The sequence below is a fragment of the Aulonocara stuartgranti genome (assembly GCF_965226115.1).
Source record: "Aulonocara stuartgranti genome assembly, chromosome: 3".
In the NCBI taxonomy this organism is placed as follows: Eukaryota; Metazoa; Chordata; class Actinopteri; order Cichliformes; family Cichlidae; genus Aulonocara; species Aulonocara stuartgranti.
In genome coordinates this window covers 12702397-12726837 of record NC_138941.1, presented here as the reverse complement: position 1 = coordinate 12726837, position 24441 = coordinate 12702397, and the positions used below count along the sequence as shown (strand labels likewise).

General features: G+C 43.8%; 1 protein-coding gene and 1 pseudogene across 3 annotated transcripts in view; one reads left to right on the top strand and one right to left on the bottom strand.

Moving 5' to 3' along the window:
- The window catches only part of LOC309702313 (uncharacterized protein), a 123253-nt gene that overhangs the window by 18862 nt on the left and 79950 nt on the right, over positions 1-24441 (top strand). The gene's annotated exons all lie outside the window — the stretch shown is intronic.
- On the bottom strand, positions 3917-24435 carry LOC309703022 (rab3 GTPase-activating protein catalytic subunit-like; annotated as a pseudogene). The gene is made up of 18 exons (XR_014280723.1): positions 24398-24435; positions 24064-24193; positions 23718-23752; positions 22892-22965; positions 22114-22205; positions 21801-21973; positions 21110-21211; positions 20767-20932; positions 15883-15937; positions 15245-15573; positions 14645-14681; positions 14329-14466; positions 12500-12727; positions 11280-11376; positions 8385-8488; positions 7448-7563; positions 7048-7150; positions 3917-4042 (listed from the first exon to the last, which is right to left on the bottom strand). The product of XR_014280723.1 is annotated as a rab3 GTPase-activating protein catalytic subunit-like (transcript).

The following is a 24441-nucleotide window of genomic DNA, read 5'->3' as shown; positions in this document are numbered from 1 at the left end:
TTAAGGTGTACTATTGGTCCTGATAGGTTAAGGTGTACTATTGGTCCTGATAGGTTAAGGTGTAGTTTTAGTCCTGACAGGTTAAAGTGTACTATTGGTCCTGATAGGTTAAGGTGTACTATTGGTCCTGATAGGTTAAAGTGTACTATTAGTCCTGACAGGTTAAAGTGTACTATTGGTCCTGACAGGTTAAAGTGTACTATTAGTCCTGACAGGTTAAGGTGTAGTTTTAGTCCTGACAGGTTAAGGTGTAGTTTTAGTTCTGACAGGTTAAAGTGTACTATTAGTCCTGACAGGTTAAAGTGTACTATTAGTCCTGACAGGTTAAAGTGTAGTTTTAGTCCTGACAGGTTAAAGTGTACTATTAGTTCTGACAGGTTAAGGTGTAGTTTTAGTTCTGACAGGTTAAAGTGTAGTTTTAGTCCTGACAGGTTAAGGTGTAGTTTTAGTTCTGACAGGTTAAGGTGTACTATTGGTCCTGACAGGTTAAAGTGTACTATTAGTCCTGACAGGTTAAGGTGTAGTTTTAGTTCTGACAGGTTAAAGTGTAGTTTTAGTCCTGACAGGTTAAGGTGTAGTTTTAGTTCTGACAGGTTAAAGTGTACTATTGGTCCTGACAGGTTAAAGTGTACTATTAGTCCTGACAGGTTAAAGTGTAGTTTTAGTCCTGACAGGTTAAAGTGTACTATTAGTCCTGACAGGTTAAGGTGTAGTTTTAGTCCTGACAGGTTAAAGTGTACTATTGGTCCTGATAGGTTAAGGTGTACTATTGGTCCTGACAGGTTAATGTGTAGTTTTAGTTCTGACAGGTTAAAGTGTACTATTGGTCCTGATAGGTTAAGGTGTACTATTGGTCCTGATAGGTTAAGGTGTACTATTGGTCCTGATAGGTTAAGGTGTACTATTAGTCCTGACAGGTTAAAGTGTACTATTGGTCCTGATAGGTTAAGGTGTAGTTTTAGTCCTGACAGGTTAAAGTGTACTATTGGTCCTGATAGGTTAAGGTGTACTATTGGTCCTGATAGGTTAAAGTGTACTATTGGTCCTGACAGGTTAAAGTGTACTATTAGTCCTGACAGGTTAAAGTGTACTATTGGTCCTGACAGGTTAAAGTGTACTATTAGTCCTGACAGGTTAAAGTGTAGTTTTAGTCCTGACAGGTTAAAGTGTACTATTGGTCCTGATAGGTTAAGGTGTAGTTTTAGTCCTGACAGGTTAAAGTGTACTATTGGTCCTGATAGGTTAAGGTGTACTATTGGTCCTGATAGGTTAAGGTGTAGTTTTAGTCCTGACAGGTTAAAGTGTACTATTGGTCCTGATAGGTTAAGGTGTAGTTTTAGTCCTGACAGGTTAAAGTGTACTATTAGTCCTGACAGGTTAAAGTGTAGTTTTAGTCCTGACAGGTTAAAGTGTACTATTGGTCCTGATAGGTTAAGGTGTAGTTTTAGTCCTGACAGGTTAAAGTGTACTATTGGTCCTGATAGGTTAAGGTGTACTATTGGTCCTGATAGGTTAAGGTGTACTATTAGTCCTGACAGGTTAAAGTGTACTATTGGTCCTGATAGGTTAAGGTGTAGTTTTAGTCCTGACAGGTTAAAGTGTACTATTGGTCCTGATAGGTTAAGGTGTACTATTGGTCCTGATAGGTTAAGGTGTACTATTAGTCCTGACAGGTTAAAGTGTACTATTGGTCCTGATAGGTTAAGGTGTAGTTTTAGTCCTGACAGGTTAAAGTGTACTATTGGTCCTGATAGGTTAAGGTGTACTATTGGTCCTGATAGGTTAAAGTGTACTATTAGTCCTGACAGGTTAAAGTGTACTATTGGTCCTGATAGGTTAAAGTGTACTATTAGTCCTGACAGGTTAAAGTGTACTATTGGTCCTGATAGGTTAAGGTGTAGTTTTAGTCCTGACAGGTTAAAGTGTACTATTGGTCCTGATAGGTTAAGGTGTACTATTGGTCCTGACAGGTTAAAGTGTACTATTAGTCCTGACAGGTTAAAGTGTACTATTAGTCCTGACAGGTTAAAGTGTAGTTTTAGTCCTGACAGGTTAAAGTGTACTATTGGTCCTGATAGGTTAAGGTGTAGTTTTAGTCCTGACAGGTTAAAGTGTACTATTGGTCCTGATAGGTTAAGGTGTACTAGCACAAATCTTGTGTAGTCAGTGTGTAGTCAGTGTGTAGTCAGTGTGTAGTTAGTGTGTAGTCAGTGTGTAGTTAGTGTGTAGTCAGTGTGTAGTCAGTGTGTAGTCAGTGTGTAGTCAGTGTGTAGTCAGTGTGTAGTGTAGTCAATAGTTTTGTTGTGTGTGTCAGAACAATGGTTTACAGGTGTTACAGCAGTGATACATCTGCTGCTGTCAGGCCTGCAGGTATCAGGCTGTTGTTCTCCTTCATCTCATAGTGGACAGAAATTATTTTTTGGAGTGACACAAATAATTTGTGTGGCATCAGATTTGATGCAGAACAGCTGATTGTTCTGTAAATAGTTTGAAATGTTTGTTTAAAAAACACCTTGGCTGCATTTTTAGATAAACAGCTGCAAAAAACTTTGTTTGCAAAACTCAGTTACTTTTTTGAAGAAGTAACTATATAATTAACTGCCCAACATTGGTCATTATTTACTGTATTTTGCAGACAGAGTTACAGACTCTCTCCCAGACCACAGACTCATAATACAAGTCAGAGCTTTACAAAAAAAAAAGAAAGAAAGTTGTGTTTTCAAAATTGAAGTTCAAGTTATTTTTCCTTCCAATAGTGTTAACATGCTACAGGTCATGAAGAAGATTGTTTTAATTTTCATTGTAAGTGGCCTAAAGCAGTTAATTAAGAGTAGTCTAACATAAATGCTGTAATTTGATTATTTTAATAAACATGTAACTTGGGTGCTGGCGTGACCACAGTGCACACGTCTGCTGTTGCTCACAGTGGTCCAAGGGACGCTCAGGGAGTTTGTGTGTTCGCTCAGACACGTGAAACATTACAGGGAACATTGCTCGCAAACACTGTTCACAAATCTGTCTAAATGTGTGTTAGTGAGAACTTCTCGTTAGCTGAGATAATCCATCCCACCTCACAGGTGTGGCATGTCAAGGTGCTGATTAGACAGCATGAATATTGCACAGGTGTGTCTGAGACTGCCCACAATAAAAGGCCACTCTGAAATATGCCGTACATGTGTAGCACAATGACACACATGTCGCAAAACCAGTCAGGATCCGGTTCAGCTCATGGAAACAAAAGTGTTGTGTTTATATTTGTGTTCAGTGCAACAAATACTGAGACGTGTAATAATGTCGTGTGTCGTTCATCTGAGGACGCTGCAAAGAACCAGATTATTTTTATTATCCTGTTTGTCTGTTATGTGAACCTTTAGAGCAGGGGTGCTCACACTTTTTCCGCATGTGAGCTACTTATAAAATGACCAAGTCAAAATGATCTACCCACTACAAAAATCCAAAACATATACTTATTTATAAATATATTGAGGATTCTTTATATCTACAATGTATATACATGCATAACCGCAATATCCAATATTTCACAACACAATTAACTATGTAAATTTTTTGTCATTACCTGAGTTTACTCTGATGACTTGCACTGAATTGAATCAGCCAGGGATGCATAGTCCGGACAGTAGCTGCTGACGGCCAGGTTTAAGAGAAAAAACCGAGAGCTAAAAATTGGAGTTAACTCGCTGACTAGCTTGTCAGTTTTACTACACTTCGCGCCGCTGTTTGCGCATGCGCAGCGACCTAAGCGTCAGAAAAAATCTGATGTCATCTGACTGGCTTCCCTGTATCAATCAAGTGACGGGATGGATGATAGGCTGGCATCTATTTTTTTAATGCCATGCGATCTACCAATACTACCTTTGCGATCGACTGGTCGAGTCGATCGCGATCGATGTATTGAGCACCCCTGCTTTAGAGGATGTACCTTATAATGACTGAGTGTGTTTATCGCACTATGTTAAATGTAACTGTGAGCGACACGAGGCTTACTGCTCATGGTTACCTCATCAGTGGTGAAGTCAGCCAGCTTGATGCAAGAAACAGGAAGAAGAAAAGGATGAAAGAGCAACACACAGATGAAAAACAAAAACAGACTTTCTAACCGACAGAGCTGAAATCTGAACATGTCACCAGCTGCAGGAGGCAACGCTCTGAACCACGTCGTTCCTCCTCAAGATGGAGCTTTCACTGTCTATAGTCTCTTGACATACAATGGTTGGATTCTCCTATGATACTGTAAGGCTGAGCCTCAAATTCTTATGATCTCGAGCTTCTTCAGTCTCAGTGAATCCTTAGTTGGCTCAGATGCATCATCTGGTGTTTGAGTGTAACAAGGTGGTTGTAACACAAAAGGAGTGTAAACAGGTGAGTGTGGTTTGTAGTGTAAACTAAAGCAGCGTGTCTAACCAACCACATCTCCATCGCTCCACAGCTGCTGAGGGAGCTACAGCCCTCATTCAGCCTTTCACAGACATACGGCAATGAACTGTATGAACAATAAACTTTATTCATACACACAAATCCCTTTAAGGTTGTGTCAGCGAGGGCAAACGTGCCACATCAAATACATGGAGCTACAAGCTGTGGTGACCCACTGTCAGTAAGGGAGCTTTATTACACACACACAGCATCACAACAACAGTTACCTCAAGCTGCTTCTATGTTATAAGGCAAAGACCCTGCAGTTACACAGGAAACATTAGGTGACCGTCTGTGAGCGACAGTGGGAACCAAAGCCTCTAACATCCATCGATAGATGAGGGGCAGACGGGCTGAATGCAGAGAGGTCTACTAACACATGTTGAGTGAAGAAGAAACACCCAGTGCATTATGGGGAACTTAGACCTATAACTTAGACCTGTGCGCCTTAGCATATGCTACTTCCGGCGCATAGCGCTTAGTTTCCGGTGTGATATTCGCTCCTTGTTCACGGTCGGGTTTTTCAACCAAATGGACGAATCAAGTGGCGATTTACATTTCTCGAGATGTCGAATGTATCTGTAGATGATGTTGATCGACTTGTCGATATTTTTTCCCCCCGCGCCTCAGAGAGAGACAGGATTCAAATTTTATACTTCTCAGTATCTGTATACAGCGCTCCCTCGTTTATCGCGGGAGTTACGTTCTAAAAATAACCTGCGATTGGTGAAATCTGAAGTAGCCAACTTTATTTTTTACAATTATTATAGATGTTTTAAGGTAAAACCCGTCACTACACACTTTATACACTCAGACCGACATGAACATTTTCACACGTTTCTCTCCTGTTTAAGCTCTCAAAGCTCAAACCTTCGTAGACAAATAAGTCCAGTATTACAGAAACCAAAGATCAAACCGTGTTTTCAGGTCCAGCACATGAGAACAGAGCAGCTGAGAGATAATTCAACATCAGTGAATCATTAATGAATCAATGAATCAGCGATTCTGTACTGTACAGGAGAGACGGCACGGAGGAGATCAACAATAGTCTGCAGCCAATCAGGACGCAGAACACAAAGCGCTGTGCGCATGCAAACTTGCACAAAAAAAATGTGCGAACCAGCGAGGCCGCGTTATAGTGAGGGACCGCTGTAATTTTGAAGGTACGTCACAACATACCCTTCGTAAATACTCATTCATAGAGACCCTTACCACGGTTTGTTGACATGCTGTGTAGGTGTGTACTTGACTAGCAGGGAAACCTTTGACTATTGTTCACCTGTAGTTTGAATGCTGAACATCTGCCTGTTTAAATCATAAGAACTGTCACTATACAGAGATGTGCTTCTGATTCTGTAATGCAGTTCTGCTTGTGTTGAGTGATGTAAACCACCAATCGATCTGCACGCTTCAAACGTCAAAACTGATCATTTGATTTTTTTTTATGACACAGCAGTGGTGAGTGTTCCCACCTTCTGCTCTTTGTAACTTAACGCCATCTTTCTGTTCTCATATTTTGGACATGACTTTGGAGTCCATCTTTGCAGCAGCAATTGACCGCAAAGTAAAGCTACCGGAAATGTACAACCCTGCATCCGATCTTAAAACAGGAAGTTAGCATTTTCTCGTGCACAGGGTCTATTGCAGACTAATTAAGGTTGCTGATCCAACCCTAACTATGTGCTTTATCAAAGAGGAAAGTTTTGTCTGTCTCCTGAATCCAAACTGGAAGCTGGTTCCACAGAAGAGGGGCCTGAAAACTGAAGGCTCTGCCTCCCATTCTACTTTTAAACACTCTAGGAACAACAAGTAGGCCTGCAGAGCGAGAGCGAAGTGCTCTAATAGGGTGATATGGTACTACAAGGTCATTAAGATAAGATGGGGCCTGATTATTTAAGACCTTGAATGTGAGGAGCAGGATTTTGAATTCATGTTCCAGTTGATGCATCAGAGTCAATCTGGGATCCAGTGTGGAGCACATGGACACTTTTAAGGCTTAAAGAACAAACCGATGATTCGATTAGATACTCGGCTCCATCTCTGGAGTCACGGCCACCAAAGCTTTGTTTCTGCTAACACTGTAAACATATACAAATGCACATTAATAGTTGTTACTGCAGAAAGAGAAAAAGAAGCGTCAAAGACAGGAAGGAGATCTGCTCCACTGTGGAGAGAGCTGCACAACTTTGTTCCTGCAGAATTGTCACACAGTCAAACTGATAATTCTTCATTTTTCATTGATAGTTAAACAGACTGGTTCTTATAGCTCTGAACGTGCTTCACAGCACAGCAGCAGCAATTGTGTGTTTCAGGAAGAAACAACGTTACAATAGAGCAGACTCTCCTGACACTGACAGAAAACACCGCGTCTTTACATCAGTGCTGACCACGTCCTTCCAGTTTCATCCACATGAAGTATATATAAATAAAACAGCGCTGACTTCATGTCTTGTTCTAGGACCGGGACACCGACCTATTCTTGATGCTGATATTGAATAAGTGTGGTGTGTGTGTGTACCTCTAAAGATGTCTCTATAGATGACAAATACATGACTGTATACATGAAACTGACAGCAAGACGTGGGAAGGACACGGAGGCAGAGTGAGAGTTACCCTCTGAGCACTGATGAAGAGTCTGTGGATTATACTGCCAGCCAGGCCCTGGCCTGCTCCTGTCATTACCACCTCTGGTTCCTCCAGCAGGGAGCTCACAAACCTAGAGACAACACACAATGTGGAAAATGTTACAATATTCCCACAAAACAAAACACTTAAATAAGAACATGTAAAACCTGAAGACACCAAAACTATAAAATAAGACCACCAACATGAGCGAGAAAGAAACGTGTGAACTGACTGTGATCCTTCAGACGCCGTCTTTGTGAAACGTTAACAGATTCATCGTGACAACCTGTTACTGACTAACTATCTGTAGTGACGGTGAAGACGGTTACATGTTACCAACAGCACAAACAAAGCTGTCAGTGAGCGCAGCTCAAACTCTGCGACTCACTTCTTCAGTTCATCAGCAGCCTCTCCGCTGTCGTCCTCAGGAACGGAGAACTTGGCCTTGAGCGAGCGAGCTTGAGTGATGACTGTCTCCATGCTCAGCAGCTGGTTAATGAAATCCTGCACACAGGACAAGAACAACTGTCTGCTCAATCCTGACAGCATGAGACCGCAAGACTGTCACATTTATACACATACGTGGTTTTTCCTACGTGGAACGTCATAGGCTGAGTCTCGGGGTGTAAAAGGCGTGTTTGGAGTCACAGTGGATACATGGCATACTTAAATGTACTTTGAGAAAGCCAAGAATACTTTTACACAACAAGACTGTCCAATCAAGGAAAACTAACATGGTGGGGTTTAGCTGTGCAGCTGTACAGTGACATTCAAAGAAAAGGGGCTGTATGGATACTGAGTGCTAGTGAGAAGAACATTTTTATATGTGAAGAAGTGATGATTGTTCTCAGACTTTAGGACAGTATTAAAGCAGGTGTTTAATGCACCTAACGTGTGATCAAACTCAATAATAACAATCTCAGTCTCTGTTTTCGATCACTGATAAACACATCCGATATCAGCAGAGTATAAAAGCTTTGAGCCCAGGTGGGAACAGCCGAAGGAATTACCTAGGTTTAGAAAAAATCACTGAGGAAGCACTGGAGTTTGTTACTCCAGCTCCCACTACAATCCCACTGCACCACACCCCTGTTTTCATGGTTCAACCATCAATGGCCATAATAATTATCAGCCAAGTTCTCAGCCATGGAGCACACTGTCCAGTCTACGTACACCTCATGTACAGCACATACTCAACAACAACAAAAACACAGTTAACAATCAATCAATAATTTATTTAAAAACAAAACTTTTTTGGGTGAATCTAATGATACTTTCTTTTAAACTGAATTATTTGTAGAAAGTCCGGTCGAGTTTTCACTGACCTCTAACTTCTTGTAGTCCTGGTTGGGGGACTGCAGGAGCTTGCTCGCTTGAACTGTAGCTTGCTGAATGGTTTTTTGCACTGATGGAATATCTTCAGCAGACTCTGAAAGAGAAGAAATGACAGTGTTTCCAGAGTGACAGAAAGCTGTGATTAAAAGAAAGACCTGCCACGTTTGTAACCTCAATTACTGTTAACATGAGAAAAAGCCTAAAATCGAGTAAACCTGCAAACTATTATCTCACTAATACAGATCCTTTTGAAATAATCAAAACCTTCACATCATTTTATAATAATCTTTACAGAGATTAAAACATATCCACAAAGTCTTGATGGATTATTATTGGAGTTAATTAATCCAGCTATTTCAGAGGATCACAGAACACATCTGCAAATAGAAACTAAGCCTTTTGTCCAGGAATATACCCACATGTGCTTTGGCACAAGGAAAAACTCCCTTTAAACAGGAAGAAACCTTCAGCAGAGCCAGGCTCAGGGAGGGGCGGGGCCATCTGCAATAACCGAGTACAATAACCTCAGTTTGATCTGAATTAAGAAGCAGAAAGTTAGCGGCCATCCAGGTCTTTGTGTCTTTAAGACATTCCTGCAGTTTAACTCATTGGTGTGTGTTATCTGGCTTCATGGACAGATAGAGCTGGGTGTCATCTGCATAGCAGTGTAAATGTATGCTATGTCTTCTAATGATGCTGCCTAAGGGAAGCATGTATAATGTAAACAGAATTGGCCCTAGCACTGAACCCTGTGGAACTCCATAATTAACCGCAGTGTGTGAAGAGGACTCTCCATTTACATGCACAAACTGGAGTCTATTAGATAGATATGATACAAACCTTCACACATTCACGTGTTATCAGCACGGAGCGTCTCTGTCAACCTCTGGAAGTAAAGCTTTTAGTAAGTGTCATAAGATCAAAATACATTTTTTAAAGAAGTGAAACGAGGACATTATTGTTGTGTCCAAGCTATGTTTTGTATTTTGTAGTCCAGACTTAATCAGAATTAATTTGCATACAACCTGGATAGGCACCAAAGCATTTCTGACCTGCTGAAACATTCTGGGATATTACAGAATAAATGAAAACTAGCTTTCTGGTTTAATTAGAGAAAAGGTCTGAGTATCACAGCAGGACGTTAGCTGATTGAGGTTTCTCCAAAGTACTAGAAAACTCTCCTCAGTGATGTCCTTACTAGTGTCTCTCATTGGCTGTCTCTAGACTCAGAACTGGTCTTAGCAGTATACCGTCAACTTAGAGACGATCCAGAAACTAAGACCTGTTATAATTATACGTGAACTCTCATTAGCTAAATTGATGGTTGCACTGCAGGTGTCAGGGAACAACAGCAACACGACTGAAAGATCTTTAGCTTCTTCTAAAAACCAAATGAAATTATGCCCTGCTCCAGATGTGACAGTCTGAAGACGAAATCTAGACTTTTCTGTATCCTGGAATAATTATCAATTTATTGTGTGTAGAATAAAAGAAAGAGTGGGTTTTATCTGATTTCTGATCATTACTGGAGAAAATTTGACTGAAAGAAATTCATGTTGGGGAAACTTTCCAGGCTCCTTTCACAGTGAGGGTTGGGTAGCTAGTTAGAGTAAACAAACTAAATCACATTTACCTGCATTTTAACACCAGGGTCATGTTCTACCCATCATGCCTACGCAGCCCTGAAAATATCACGTGTCCATCTCTGATACTTATAAGAGCTCAAAACTGGCCCAAACCCTGATGGAGTCCAAGGGCCTGCAGTGCAGAACACATCTTGAGCCCAAATCTTGGAGGGCTCAGGATTTGGGCTTTTTCTGCAGCTCATGGGCTGCATTCACTGAACCGACCACAAACTCATCTGTGCACCAAAGTACACAGTGAGACGTCCTTTACCCTCACATCACTGGACACTTCCAGGTTCTGGGTTCCAGTCACTCTATACCAGTGGTGCCCAAATCTTTTTGCATCACAGCTGTGATACAGAACGGCTGTGTGTGCGGAGCCTGTTTTGTTTCAGTGCCGAAAAAAAGGGGTTGTATTTTGATGTAATGACTGTGTCGATGCAATCAGTCATTACATCACTCAGCTCAGGACTGAGCTGTCTAGACGCCAGCGTGTATCATACAGTGCGTCCACTTGCAGCCCTCCTCGTTTCCCAGCCGTCGCGCCCCCGTCTGCACGTCCCCACACAGTCCTCACGTTTCACAGTCAGTGATTGTAAAGAGTTCCTCTGCAGTGGCTCTGCCAGGAGCCTGTCTGCAGAGAAGTCATTCCTTTGTCGCTATCAGTGGCTTCATCCACCTGCAGAGGAAAGCAGCTACCATGCACCTTATCATTAAGCACTCGATAGGCAACTTGACAGGAGCAGAGCACAGATGCAGTTTTAGCAGAGACACTGTTGAGCACGACAGTTTAGAAGTGTGTGTCTGAAAAAGCCCTCTGACTTGTCTTTGTGCTCTGGATGTTTGGCGTCTTAGCTTGTTAAGCTTTAAACTGTCACAAACTTGCACTTTAAGACAGACTCGCTGCGGCCTCTCCTCATCACCCACCGCTGCGCAGGTATGCTTCATCTTATCTTCTTTGGTTTGGAAACATATTTGGTGATGCTTCATCCTCTGCTTTGTGTTTGTGTGCGAGCCCCGTCAAAAGCCTGTGCATTATGCTGGCAGCGTCCAAGATTTCTACTTTTTTATTCATGCAGCTTCTGGGTTTTTTTCTCCATTAACAGCTCGGGTTGCATGTCATTTTCTTAGTACTTATTTTAATATCTTTAGTTTTTTGTATTTCAGTCTGACTGTAATTTACCTGCTGTGGGCTCAGAGTTATTTTCCCTGATTTTATTTCATATAAACGTGTTTCTCAACCAAACGGTGAGGACTTACCTTCTTCCTTCAACTTCAGAATAGTTGCATGAAGTATACAGGGCAGGAGGTGACGGGCCAGGTCTGCAGGTTTCTGCATCGCCATGTAGTGCAGAACCTAAAGACAAACCCCCAAAAAGTTTAGTTTGCCTGGCTTCTGTTTTCCTTTTGCTCTTTCAGATCAACAGAATATTTTTGCACAGCCAACAGGCTGCCTCTGAAGAAGACTCCAGATAAACGGTGACCTTTCTCTATGATGGTTATTCACAGAGGGACCAGTCATACCCAGATCTTTAAATCTGTCATAAGACTATCAGTGAGCATTATTTTTATCCATCCATCCACTGGCTTCCGCTTATCTTTTTCAGGGTCGCGGGGGGCGCTGGAGCCTATCCCAGCTGTCGAAAGGCGGGGTACACCCTGGACAGGTCGCCAGTCTGTCGCAGGGCTAACACATAGGGTCAGACAACCATTCACACTCACATTCACTCGCACATTCACACCTAGTGGCAATTTGGATTATCCAATTAACCTATCCCCACAAGCTGCATGTCTTTGGACGGTGGGAGGAAGCCGGAGTACCCGGAGAGAAACCACGCAGACACGGGGAGAACATGCAAACTCCACACAGAAAGACCTGATGGTGGAATTGAACTCAGGACCTTCTTGCTGTGCTGCAACAGTGCTAACCACCGTGCTGCATTATTTTTAACTTTCTCTTTTTGGATAAACAATGTCTTTAAAAGACAGGCAACATTTTCAGTGATGGTGCAAACTGGAGCGCCGAGCTCTGCTTTCATATGTGCAGGAAGAACATGCAAACGCTTGGCAGGGACCTGCCCGGGTCCAAATCCAGGACCCTCTTTGGGTGAGGAAACAACTAACCCCAGTTACTGTTTGTCCCTTTCCCATAAAGCCGACCGGATCATTAATAGAAGCTGGTTTAAAGTTGTTCTTCATTTAACACCATCACACCACAGAGAGCTGCTGTGTGTCAGTTAAACATCGTGTGTGACAGCATCAGATCCTTTTTCATCAACATGTGAAAATGCTTCAACATGTCTGTGAGCACAGATCTGTGTTAAACTGACTTCTCCAACATACATGAGCCAAAACGGCCCCATGGCACAAGCGGATCCTGAAAATCAGCAGAAACATTCATGAAAACACTTTGTGATCCACTTAGTAAACACGTTTGGCTTAAAACATGCATGTGGCAAAACGAACGACCTGCTTCAGACCTTCTCGGCCTCCTTGGTGTCATCAAAAAGTCTTTTTTGGCGTCGTGCAGGTGTGACCCTGGCAGTCTCCCAAGCCTCCACCCACATGCTGCCTGGGATCTTCATCCTGGGACTGAGTGTCCCCGTCACCATCGTGTTGCCCTTCTCATCGACCACTTCCTCTTCTACGTAATCCCGAGGTGAATACCAGCGCACAAAATCCTCCAGGACACAGCCGGGGTTGGCTGCCTGTGGACAGAGACACAAACTCGTCCTTTAAATGAAGTAATGTGTAAATATATTCACTGACACCTCATACTGGCACTGACGACTCGAGCAGGGCCCACTCACAACACCACTGCATTCATGGACCCAAGCACACCAGGCTGTCACTGAACATAAAATGTCATTTATGCATCAAAACGATTTCCTTCTGTTCAGGACTGGAAGTAAATACGTGTGATCTGGCAACAAAAATGTTTTACTTTTTTGTGTAAGAGTAAATCTGAAAATCTATGAATAACAAATCAATTGTATTTTAGTATTAAAACCAGTTCAGACTGAATAAAGAGCTCGTCCACACTGGATCAGAAACATAGAGACATGGTGGGAATAACCAACACTGTAGATTCAGGGCAGCTGCAGCATGACTTACACTGTGTGCTGGTCATTATCACTGCATTACTGCCTCAGGTCTGCAGGTCTCTGCAAAGACAAGGTTCAAATAACCTCTGAAGATGATTTATAAAACTGCAATGAGCTGTTTGAAAACTGACGACCACGTGATCGTCTGGTGATCAGAGGTTTCTGCACTCACGTAGCTTCTCCCAGCATGACTGCATCCATCATGCCACACGTGTCAGTGACAGAGTCACAGCTTTCCACAGCGTAGGCTGATCAACAGTCCTCTTATTTCACACTAGTTTACTTGTAAAAGCCTACGTGACATTTTTTTATTAATTCATCATTAACTGCACAGAGAAGACGTCGTTTTCTTTAAGCTAACAGTATTATTAAAGTTCTTCATGACTGGGCCCAGTGTCCTCTTTATGGTCACCCTACCACAGCGGTACTCTCTGTGACTACTGTGTGTGTGTGTGTGTCTGCACAGTTATGTTCACTGCAGGCAGTTCACACCCACACACAAAACATCCTGAACAGTAAAACTAGCAGACATGTAGCAACTCGAGGGCACACTGACGCTAATGTGTGTATAAGAATTTATTTTATTTATGTATTATTCATATTATGTTATTGTATGATGCCTTGGTGCCACTGGATTTTAGCATGTCTCACACTCATGCAGTTAGACAGATGGTGGGGGTCTAGTAAGGAAGTTGGGGGAAGCAGAACTCCACAGGAAGAATCTTTTGTCTCTTCGAGGACTCTGGGAGGCAGCGAGGGAGTGTGGACCTTAAGGTGTGAAACAGCTGTGCACTGCCTTTTGTTCCTGAAGAAGGTTTTTAACTGAGAGCCATGCTAGGCTCAGGGAGACTCTGCTGACCGTCTGCCCCGCGATCATGCAGGCTCTCCACCAAGCTTGGTTTTCTGTTCTTTGTTTTGATTAAAGAATGTTAGCTACCGCTCGTCTGCAGGCTTTATTTAATGGAAAACTTCCACAACATGTGGCTAATGCTGAAGGCTAACGGGTGGCTGTAGCTCATTAGCAGGTCATCTACTGATCAGAAGGTCGTGGTTCAATCCCTGGTTCCTCCAGTCTGCAGGCCAAGTATCCTTAGCCAAGATACTAACCCCAAGCTGCTCTCCGATGTGTCCGTCTAAGTGTGGATGTTAGACAGGAAGCACTAAGAAACTTAGGAGACAGCTGACCCAGAGTGTGTCCGACTCACTTTGAAGGACTCCATGTCAGATAGCAGACAGGCACTCTGCATCCGAGCACGCAGGTGGGTACCTTCAGCTGATGTGCCCAGTTTGGTCAGTACCTCTGACTGCTCTGCTAACAGGTCCTCTGTCATTGGAGCAGGTTCCTGAAAATGAAACATGATGCACAGATATCAGACTCAGTCAGCTTCAGCTGAGCTTAATGACATTTCTGTGAACCACTTATATGAGATCTGCTTTCATGGTTTTGTCACACAAAGGTCGCCTCTGTACTGTTACAACCGCTTTCTTTTAGTTCTAATTATTAGCTGCACGTCTTTGAACATGGAGCGAGTGGGGTTGGGTTAACTCTGACTCTGAACTGCCCACAGGTGTGAATGAGAGCATAAATCAGAGGTGTCCAACTCCAGGCCTCGAGGGCCGGTGTCCTGCAGGTTTTAGATGCGTCCTTGATCCAACACAGCTGATTTAAATGGCTAAACGACCTCCTCAACGTGTCTTGGGTTAGGGCTATCCTTTGTTGCTAGTTAGCCTGACCTGTATCCCCAATGTTAAGTTTGTACATTGTATGTATGGTCGATTAGGTCATCTCAGTTGCAGGCAACCAACAAATAAAGCTTATCCTTATCGTGGAAGTTCTCCAGAGGCTGAACTAACCATCTGATTCAGGTGTGTTGACACAGGGTGAGATCTGCAGGACGCCGGCCCTCGAGGCCTGGAGTTGCCCACCCCTGGGTTAAATGTTTGTCTGTCTCTCTGTGTTCGCCCTGCGACTGGCGACCTGTCCAGGGTGAACCCCGCCTCTCGCCCTATGGTATGGGATAGGCTCCACCCCGTGTGACCCCGACTATTATTTTCAACATGCTGTATTTGGAATAAATAACAGCATATGATGTGTTTGCACAGTGAGGCAGTGACTCTGACCTGTGAACATAGAGAGGCTCTGCAGAGTTGAGCAGAGTCATGTTGTTGTAGGGGTGCAGGCTGCCCTCAGCTCTGCCCTCAGCTTGTGTCGCCTCAGTCTCGCCCTGGTCACTCAGGCACTCGAAGAATTCCTCCTCGCTGTCACTCCACGACTCCCAGGATTTTCCTTGAGACATCTCTCTTGTTGAACTGGAAGCACTGGTTGCACACTCTGGTCCTTGGCGGCTCTTCTGGCAGGCACCTGAGACCCTGTGTTCCTGTTCTTTCCCCTCGGGTACCTTGTGAGATTCATCTCTGGCCTTCTTCCTTTCGATACAACAATTCAGCATCTGTCCAGGAACAAAAACTCTTTTCACACATGGAAACATAACACTGCTACTTGTGTTCAACAGACAACACGACATAAACAGGTGTTTGGGAGTTTGAAGATGCTGTATCACACTGAGCATCAGCTCTCAGAATTCATTTTTCTCTTTATCACCTAAACATCGTTCCAATTATCAAAGTTAACACAACACTTTTGATAAACCACTGGAATTAAAGCTGCAAGTCTACAAATGTGCATGATGTTGTTTTTTGTCTTTTAAATCGTTCGATTAGTCCTTGCACTTTGTGCACTTTGTGCACTGTGTGGCTACCTGGAACTTCTGATGCAAAAGACAACAGCGAAGATCAGGAGCTCCACCTGCCAGCCTGCAGATTAGGAAGCACAGAGATGGATATGAGTGAACACCAGTGTGTTAACAGAGAAACAAATACTGCTTAAACAATTTCAAGCAAAGTTTTAGTTAGAGCACGGCACAAACACTGCAGGGGCTTTTGTGCCTGGTATTATGTGCTTGGATTTTTACATTTTGGTCATTTGTCTGTTATTAGAGACGGACGGAGATCCAACATGACTGACAACAAGACCAAAGCCTGATTCTAAAGTGTCGGCTCAGCTGGACAGCTGAAGCTGGACAAAGTACAGACATCCAGCATTTGACTTTATTTATATGGCACAGGATAAGAACCACAGAGTGCTTCACAATAATATGAAACAGCACAAATCTAGTTCAAAGCCAGGCTAAATAAATGAGTCTCAAGCTGCTGTTTATAAAAATAAATGCAATCAAGGCAACATAATGATGGAGGCAAAGCACTCCACAGCCTGGGGGCCCCCGCTCTGACAGATCCATCTCCTCTGGTCTCAAAATGTGTTTCTGTCTTCTGTCTGTGTCCAAGTCAACAGTCTAACGAGGTCCCACAAATGTCTGCAAATAGGTTCTGCTCTTCCACGAAGTCCTTTGAGATCCCGACTGAAATCGGCTGGTGCCAATATCTGCTGAGTGTTGGCCACGAATAAAGCAGCAATAACAGAGTTCAACGAGAACAACAACTTTTCATTATCACTTATTCTTCACTCTCTCCACAGCTGACGGACCAACAGCAGCACACAGAGGACAGTGGTACCAGATACTTTGTATACCGTCACCATCTGACAGAGGAGCTCCAGGGCTGAAAATATATCCTCAACCTCAGGTTCAACTAACGAACTGACCCAGTCACAGACTTCCAGGGAGGCTTTGGAGTATCATTCCCAAGTTCAAGCACAGCCCCTAGTCCCACTTCTTAGAAAGGGAAACCGCTACTGTAGTCTGCTTATCCCGAGGTGGGAAACCAGGACAGTCCAACAACATCCACAGACTCAGTGGGACTCGCACCTCCAGCCCAGGAGTCCTGCCACCAAAGAGTCATGTAACTCGTCACAGACCTCGCCAATTAATATCAAATCAAATATCAGCTGGTTCAGTCCCAACTGATGGTCTCATTATTCAGGTTTCACACAAGAAACGTCTCATGACGGGTAAAAACAACGAGCTCTCTCAAGACTTTTGCAAAACATGCTGGTGGCAGTGGTCACAGTAGAACTACTGAAGGTTCCAGCGCACTTTTGGTAAAGTGGAAAGAATATTATTTCACCATAAACGGGCCACGACCAGGTGCTTCCCACAAGATTTCACACAGACCAGTGAAAAGAATTATCAGAAGAATCAAGGCCCAGTTATGAAGAGCCACAGAAAGGCCTGAATCAGCAGGTACGACTGTTTCAAAGAAAACTATATGTGCGCAAGAGCCACAGAAAAAAAGAGAAGCGTGAAGTGTGTTTAAAGTTTGCTGAACAAGTCTGTGAAACGCTGGCAGAATATTATCATCTGCATTCATAAAGTATCCACAGGCGTCTTTGCCTGCTCTCCTGTACACTCATGAGTTCACACCTACCTGCCCCTCTAACACCATCGTTACATTTGCTGATGATGCGACAATCATCAGTGGAGAAGACGGCGAACAGGCAGGAGGTTAAAAACCTGACAGGCTGCTGCAATGAACACAACCGTCTGCTCGGCGCCATCAAAACTAAGGAGATGTGACCTCAGCAGAGGGAAACACGTTCCTCTCCACATCAAGCAGACTGTGTTCAGCGAGTGTCCTCGTTCCTGGGGACTCACGTAGCTGAGGACCTCTCATGGTCCAAAGTCAAAGACTCCACCTCAGGATGCTGAGGAGGAGGAACCATCTGGAGAAGAAAGTCTTGGTGGCTTTTTTACCACAGCACCATAGTGTGTCCCCACCTACTGCTAACAGCTTGGTATGCTAACTGCTCAGTGGCTCATTAAGACAGCACAGAAGAATAGTGCCTGTCCCTTTCCTTCCCTGGAGGACATGGTCAGCACTCGCTGTCTCAGGAGAGCCAATCAAATCTCATCTCATCCTGGACAGCACCTGTTCAAGAAACAGGACAGCCAGGATAAGAAAACAGCTTTTCCCCTGGACCATCGATCACTGAACACTAAGCTCAGTGGATGGACCAAGTGAGCCTCCCTCCTACCTGAGACACTCCTGTGTAACATTCAGTATAATGTTCACTAATGCTGCCAAATGTAAGCTTACATCTAATACAAAACACCAGCATAACACGGGACAATTACACCCTCCCTCCATGGCTGCTGCCATCCAACCAGTGCAATACTCCTCTGGTTAAATGGTAAATGGACTGGTTCTTATAAAGCGCTTTTCTACTCTTCTGAGCACTCAAAGCGCTTTACACAACTTGTGCATTCACCCATTCACACAAGCACATTTTTCTAGGTGCTTTCTAAGTAACATTCTCTCTCTCACACACACACACACACACACACACACACACACACACACACTCCGATGAACGCATCGGAGAGCAATTTGGGGTTAGTATCTTGCCCAAGGATATTTGGCATGCAGCCTGGGGGAAGCCAGGAATTGAACCTTCCGATCAGTAGACGACCCGCTCTACCGCCTGAGCTGCAGCCACCCTATTTTATTGCTATTTTATTCAGTTTGACGAATGAATGATGATACGCTTTAACTTTAATATAGTTTGGTCATTTAATTCAATTCAATAAAACTTTATTGATCCTGAAGGCTGACCCCGATGGAAATTGGGTTAAGGCTGCCGACCTTTGCCAGCGCCATCTTACCCTTCTGACCATACATACATGACACAAACATCACATGGGGAAGACAGGTCAGAGAGGTATAACAATGGAAAATGCACCACATGAGGAAAGGAGAAAAAAATAACTCCCCCCAGACTGAGCTCCAACAGGGAGATCAGTTTGAGAACAGAAACACCTCTGCACATGAAAAAACTGTTAATACACGAAAGAAACACATGACAAGCAACAGGGATGGGTAAAGGGTGAGAGACAGCCAGTGTAGACAGTACATCCGGGCCTGCGTGCGCTGGTCTCCTTGATCCACCGTCAGCATCGGAGGGGAATAAGCGTCGAAGGCGTTTGGAGGGGGAGGAGTGTACATCTGCATGTGTATATATGTCTGTGTCTGTATGTGTGTGTGTGTCCAGAGTTCAGCTGAGACAGTGTCCTCCTCCCTGCCAGGCTAAGTAAACAGTCTTCCAGCCAACCCAGGTGACCTTGCATGGAACGGGAAGAACAGTCTAAACACAGTCGTTATCAGGGAGTTGTGGTTCGGCCCCAGCCTTGAGCCCACGGCTGGGGCCGAAGGGGTATCCGCGTAAGTGATGGAGGTTTTTACTTTAGTGCGAACAGCTCATATGAATTTCAAAGCTGTTCTAACACTCCGACACTGGTCTCTCAATCTCCCATTGGAGAGCCGTGAGCTTCTCCATGATGTTATCAAACTTGCGCTCCATGATGTTGTCATTCTTGTGCTCAGAGAGCCGATTCTGAGAACTCAAAGACACGACGTCGTAGTCTCACTCCAAGCGCTTTATTTGTTACGCCATTTTTCTCCACACCAACAACAACCCTTCGCGGGCAACAGTACTCTCGCAGTATAACAGAAAATAACAAGTTAACAACGACCGCAGTGAGCTTCTCCAAGATCTTATCCATGCTGCGTTCAATGAGCCCATTTTGAGAAACTCACGCCTCTTCCCATCGTTTGAATCCCAGCGGGCAGCCTTGTGGGGGTTTGAACAGCCGGTTCCGCTTTCTTAATTCTTCGATAAGTCAGGGCCAAGCCAGCTCCGATCAGCCAGAACCCTGTTATCATGGCTCCAAATAGGTAGATATCTTCAGCACTCAGGCTCACCCGAGCCCAGACTTCTCGTTGAGAAAGGGGTGTCAATTGCATTCAGGGAGCAGTTGATCCAATCCATAATTCCTCTTTTAGGTTTTAGAGAACAGACTGTGAGAGAGTGTTCCAGGGAAAAGTAATACAAAAAACACGAGACTAGACAAGGACACAAGAGGCTAAGCAGGGAAGCTAAGGGAGAGGAGAAAAGTGCGACTGCCTTTGTTAAGAGCAAAACTCTCTGAATGCTGTAAACACACCGTGTTTGGGTGGCTGCATCCCAAAAACACCACAGCAACACTGAAGTCTGGAGGTGGGAGCATTATGATTTTGATGTTCCCAAAAAAATGTGTGATTGCTTAGAAAAGTTATGCATAAAAACTTTATAACAAGCTGCAAAAGGGACTGAGCCATTAAATCTAACTCCAGGAAGGATGAATGGAGACATTGTTGATTAAAATCTGCTGCCATCTACCAGGATGATGACGATGAAACAAGGATGGATGTTTCAGCAAGACCATGATCACAAACACAGCCAATGGAAACTGTTGGTTTCAGAGGAATCAAGTAAAGCTGCTGGAACGGCCCAGCCAATCACCTGAGCTGAATCTGTGGGAAGGATCCACGGAGCATTCGGGATTTATAGACTGTTTGTGTGGTGAGTGGGTCAAAGTCATGAGCAATGATGGGACTGGTTTCTCCATACAGAAGCTGCCATGAACTGTCATCACCAACATTTGTATAAAGTAATAAATAAATGTCTGTGTGTTTAATGTCCCTGTGTTACCAACATCTGGTGATAATTTCACATCAAAGCACCTTTAGAAATATATTTGCTTAGAGAACTGCTGACGTGTTCAATACTTATTTTACCTGCTATAAAAGGAAAATGTTAATATGTGTGACATCTTTAAAATCAAAGCAGCACGAGCCTGTGAGGTACCCACCCACAAATAAGATGGTTATTTTCCCACCGGTAACGCAACTCAAGGACAAACTCCTGCCAGAGGTGTCCAACAGCCCACCGTAGTAATAGTTGACCAGACACACACACAGAGCCAGACGGTAGGTCAGACTGTCACTGGGGGCTGACTTCAGCTGGTGGAAAAGGTTCTACAACGAGGGAAAAGACCAGCATGAAATCAAACAGCAGGACACCAAATTTAATACATTCTAATAAAAATCCTGACAAAGTACTGACAGCACTGAGCCCGTCTTCACTCTGAAACTTATGTTGGACCTGACCTGAGTGTAACCTTGAGTGTGCGAGTGGTGAAGAGGCAAACATACATAATCAGAGGTTTCCTCTTGCTCCGATGTCCCACTGGAGTTGGACAGCTGAGTGTTATTCTTACAGTCAGACTTCTCCACAGCAGCATCTGGAAACAGAGACACAAACACAAATAAATAAGTCTGTCATTTAGAAACTCTGTTGTTTTATAGATGTTAGAAGAATTAAACAAGTGCAGCTCACGTAGTCAGCACTTCATGATAAAACACAGGATGCTGATCGCTCAGTGGCAAAAGCAGGATGTGACCAGAAGTAGACAATAAAAATAAGAACGCTGCCTGATATCCTGTTTAAGACGACGCTCTTGTGCTTTACTGAGCTGCTGTCAGATGGGATCAATATCTGTGGCCAGCACTCTAAGACATAAATGCAATTACGGCTGTAGTTTTAAGATTCAAGGCTGTCTTAGCTCAAGCTGCTGAGTGTGACGGGCTCAACAGTGACCAGGAAGGAAAAACTGTTTGTGAAAAGAAGCAGAGGAGCCACATCAGTACGAGTCAAACTACCACACGCTGCGAGGTCTCTGCTGCTCTGAATATCACGCTCACCGTCTCCTAACACGGGATCCACACCTCTTCTGTCAGAATCAGTTTCCTCATAAAATGAGCTGAAACCATTAAAACTCAGTCAAGTATCAGTCAAGTCCGACTAGTTAATGCCTTTTAAACAGGTTACATGATTAACTCTTACCAGAAGGACAGAATTGAGTATCTCGGTGTTAAGGGGCGACTCATCGATGCGTCGATGGCGGCGAATGTGCTTCCGGGCACTGTGCACCATGTTGGAGACAGACAGTTTGGAAATGGGCACAGTTGCTGCTGGCTCGGTCAGCTTGGACAAAGCAGAGCTGATATCACTGTTTTCTACAGACGACAAACACATCCAAGAGTTTCTGTTCAATTGCTGAGGCCCGGGTCAGCACAGATGCCCAGATCTCCCAGTAAGCTACGCACGTTTCCAGAATGCAGTATGGTCACTCAACAAGTAAAGCCAGGAACCTGACCTTTGCCCTCATCTTCAGCGTCTCCTCTTCAGGAATCTCCTCTGTAGACTCAGTCCTACAGCAGAGTTTAAAGAGCTCTGTCACAGCCTCACCTACAGGGAACACAAACAGTTACTGACCTGATATTTTCTTATTCAAACTTTCCATGAAGCACACGCTTCAGCACAGTGAAGCAGGACAACATCTGTGTAACATTTTCTAAATCATGGACGTGGCAACAAAAGAAAAGTCCACTTTACATCACATGTAAAGTGCTTGGGGCTGTCATGAGAGGCGGGGCACACCCTGGACAGGTCGCCAGTCTGTCGCAGGGCAAACAGAGACAGACATTCACACCGTGGGAAATTTAGAGCCCCAATGAACCTGTCCCCACTAACTGCATGTCTTTGGACTGTGGGAGGAAGTAGGAGGCCCACACAGAGAACAATGAGGAAAAAAGACACTTTATTTATCCTTTACTATGTTCTTTCTATCGGAAGCTTGATTACATCCGTCTTATCTGCTGCGCATCATTTGATGCATGAATTTTAGCCTCTTGGCTTAGAAATAGTTTCCTCTGTGCTGTTTGGACAAAAAACAAAGCCATAAAAAGTCTTCACACATCCCACAACAATGTGTATGTTTGTAATGGATCCAAGTGTATTAGCAACCAGAAAAATACAACATGTAGTATGTAGCGGTGTGTTTGAAATCTGTACTGACTAGTAAAACCTCTGTGGTCTGCCCCAAAGCATCATGGTCTCTGTCCCTGAGTGTCCCACTGATCAGTTCAACTTACCCAGTAAACACTGAGGATTTTCAGCCGTCCTGACTCGAACTGACCAGTGAGGAGCTTGAAGAGGGTCGAGGTCACTGTTGGGTGATAAACAGAGTAAACAGTAGAGGAGAGTTTCTGATACACTTTTAGTTAAAGGGTTTTTATAAGTAATGAGTCATGTTTGATTACATGTGACGTAGTCCTTCACCAGTAATCAAGATAATTACACATGTAAGCATTTCCTTATGTCACACTCAGTTTGTCCCTTCATGCTTGTTAGACCTGTGCCAGCTCTGTTTGGGCCGTACAATCAAACCCATGTACGTTTACCCTTTTAATAAACTGCTCCACCCATTTCCTACTTTACGAGTGAAATATGAAGCAATGCAGTGTGTACACGGATGCAACACTCAGTGCTCAGCGCAGCGTTTTGTGTGCTATAGTGCAAGTGAACAGCTCACTCCCATCAAAGCTTTTCCATTGGATCGTTAACACAAACACCAAATGTCAGGAGGACATGCGCCTCAAACTGGAGTTGTCGTTCTAGCCCGGGTATTGTGTTATCCTTGTCTGTATACCGAGCTTCTTATTAATAAGCAGCTCTGCACAAGAGCAGAAGCAGAGTCCAGCCTGTTGCTCTTACAGTATAATACTCATAATAAAAGCACAGTAACCGTGGTTAGTCACTGAGCAGCCCGGTGCGTTTCTCTTGATTTCTTTAGTCAGGGTAAATTCATTCACCTGCACGGGTTAGCTAAACGAACTTTACAAAACAAGTTTCCCCTACAGCCGAGTGCTCACCTAAGGACCTAAGTTACGGATTAGCTTACACACACATTTAACTTACCGAAAATAATACGGTGGGGCCTCAGGTCCTCCTGTCTGGTAGTCCAATTTACCGAAGAACACCTCAGGCTGTCACTTTGAAATAGTCGGTAATGTAAACGCTGGACCTCTCAGCATCTGCCATTCCCGAACAGACACGAGCAAGTTTGTCCGTGACCGCAGCCGCGCTGTACATTTATTTCAGTTTCAATATTTTTTTCAGTTTCAATATTTTTTTCAGTTTCATTTCAAGGTGGCATCGTTCTGATCCCATACACACACACAAATCCTGATTTACAAGTACACAATATTTATGACCACAATTTGAGCCCATATCCTCTCTCTACCACAGCTGCCTTTGAACTTGCCTGGGCCAGGTCTGAGTCCAGCTTTGCTACTCCTGCCAGGTCACATGACACAGGGGTGTGCTCTGATGTCAGCAGGCAGGTCAGTGGAGCCCTCTGGTGGTGGATATATGGCAGTGAAACAGGAGGAGGCCTGAGAACAGACAGCAGGCTTAACTAGCAGGACAAAGTAGCATGTAGTACTTGAAGGAGTCGTCACAGCCAATCAGCTCTCAGGAAAATGGAACATCACATAAATATTTCTCTTCTTTGATTTTCATCAATTATTTCCTTTGATAGATTTTCCGTCAACACTTCTGCTTGATTAGAAGCTCATAGGCAGTTCCTGTCACTCTACAATAACACAATGTAAAGGCTGCGCTCTCTGCCCTCCATAATTTG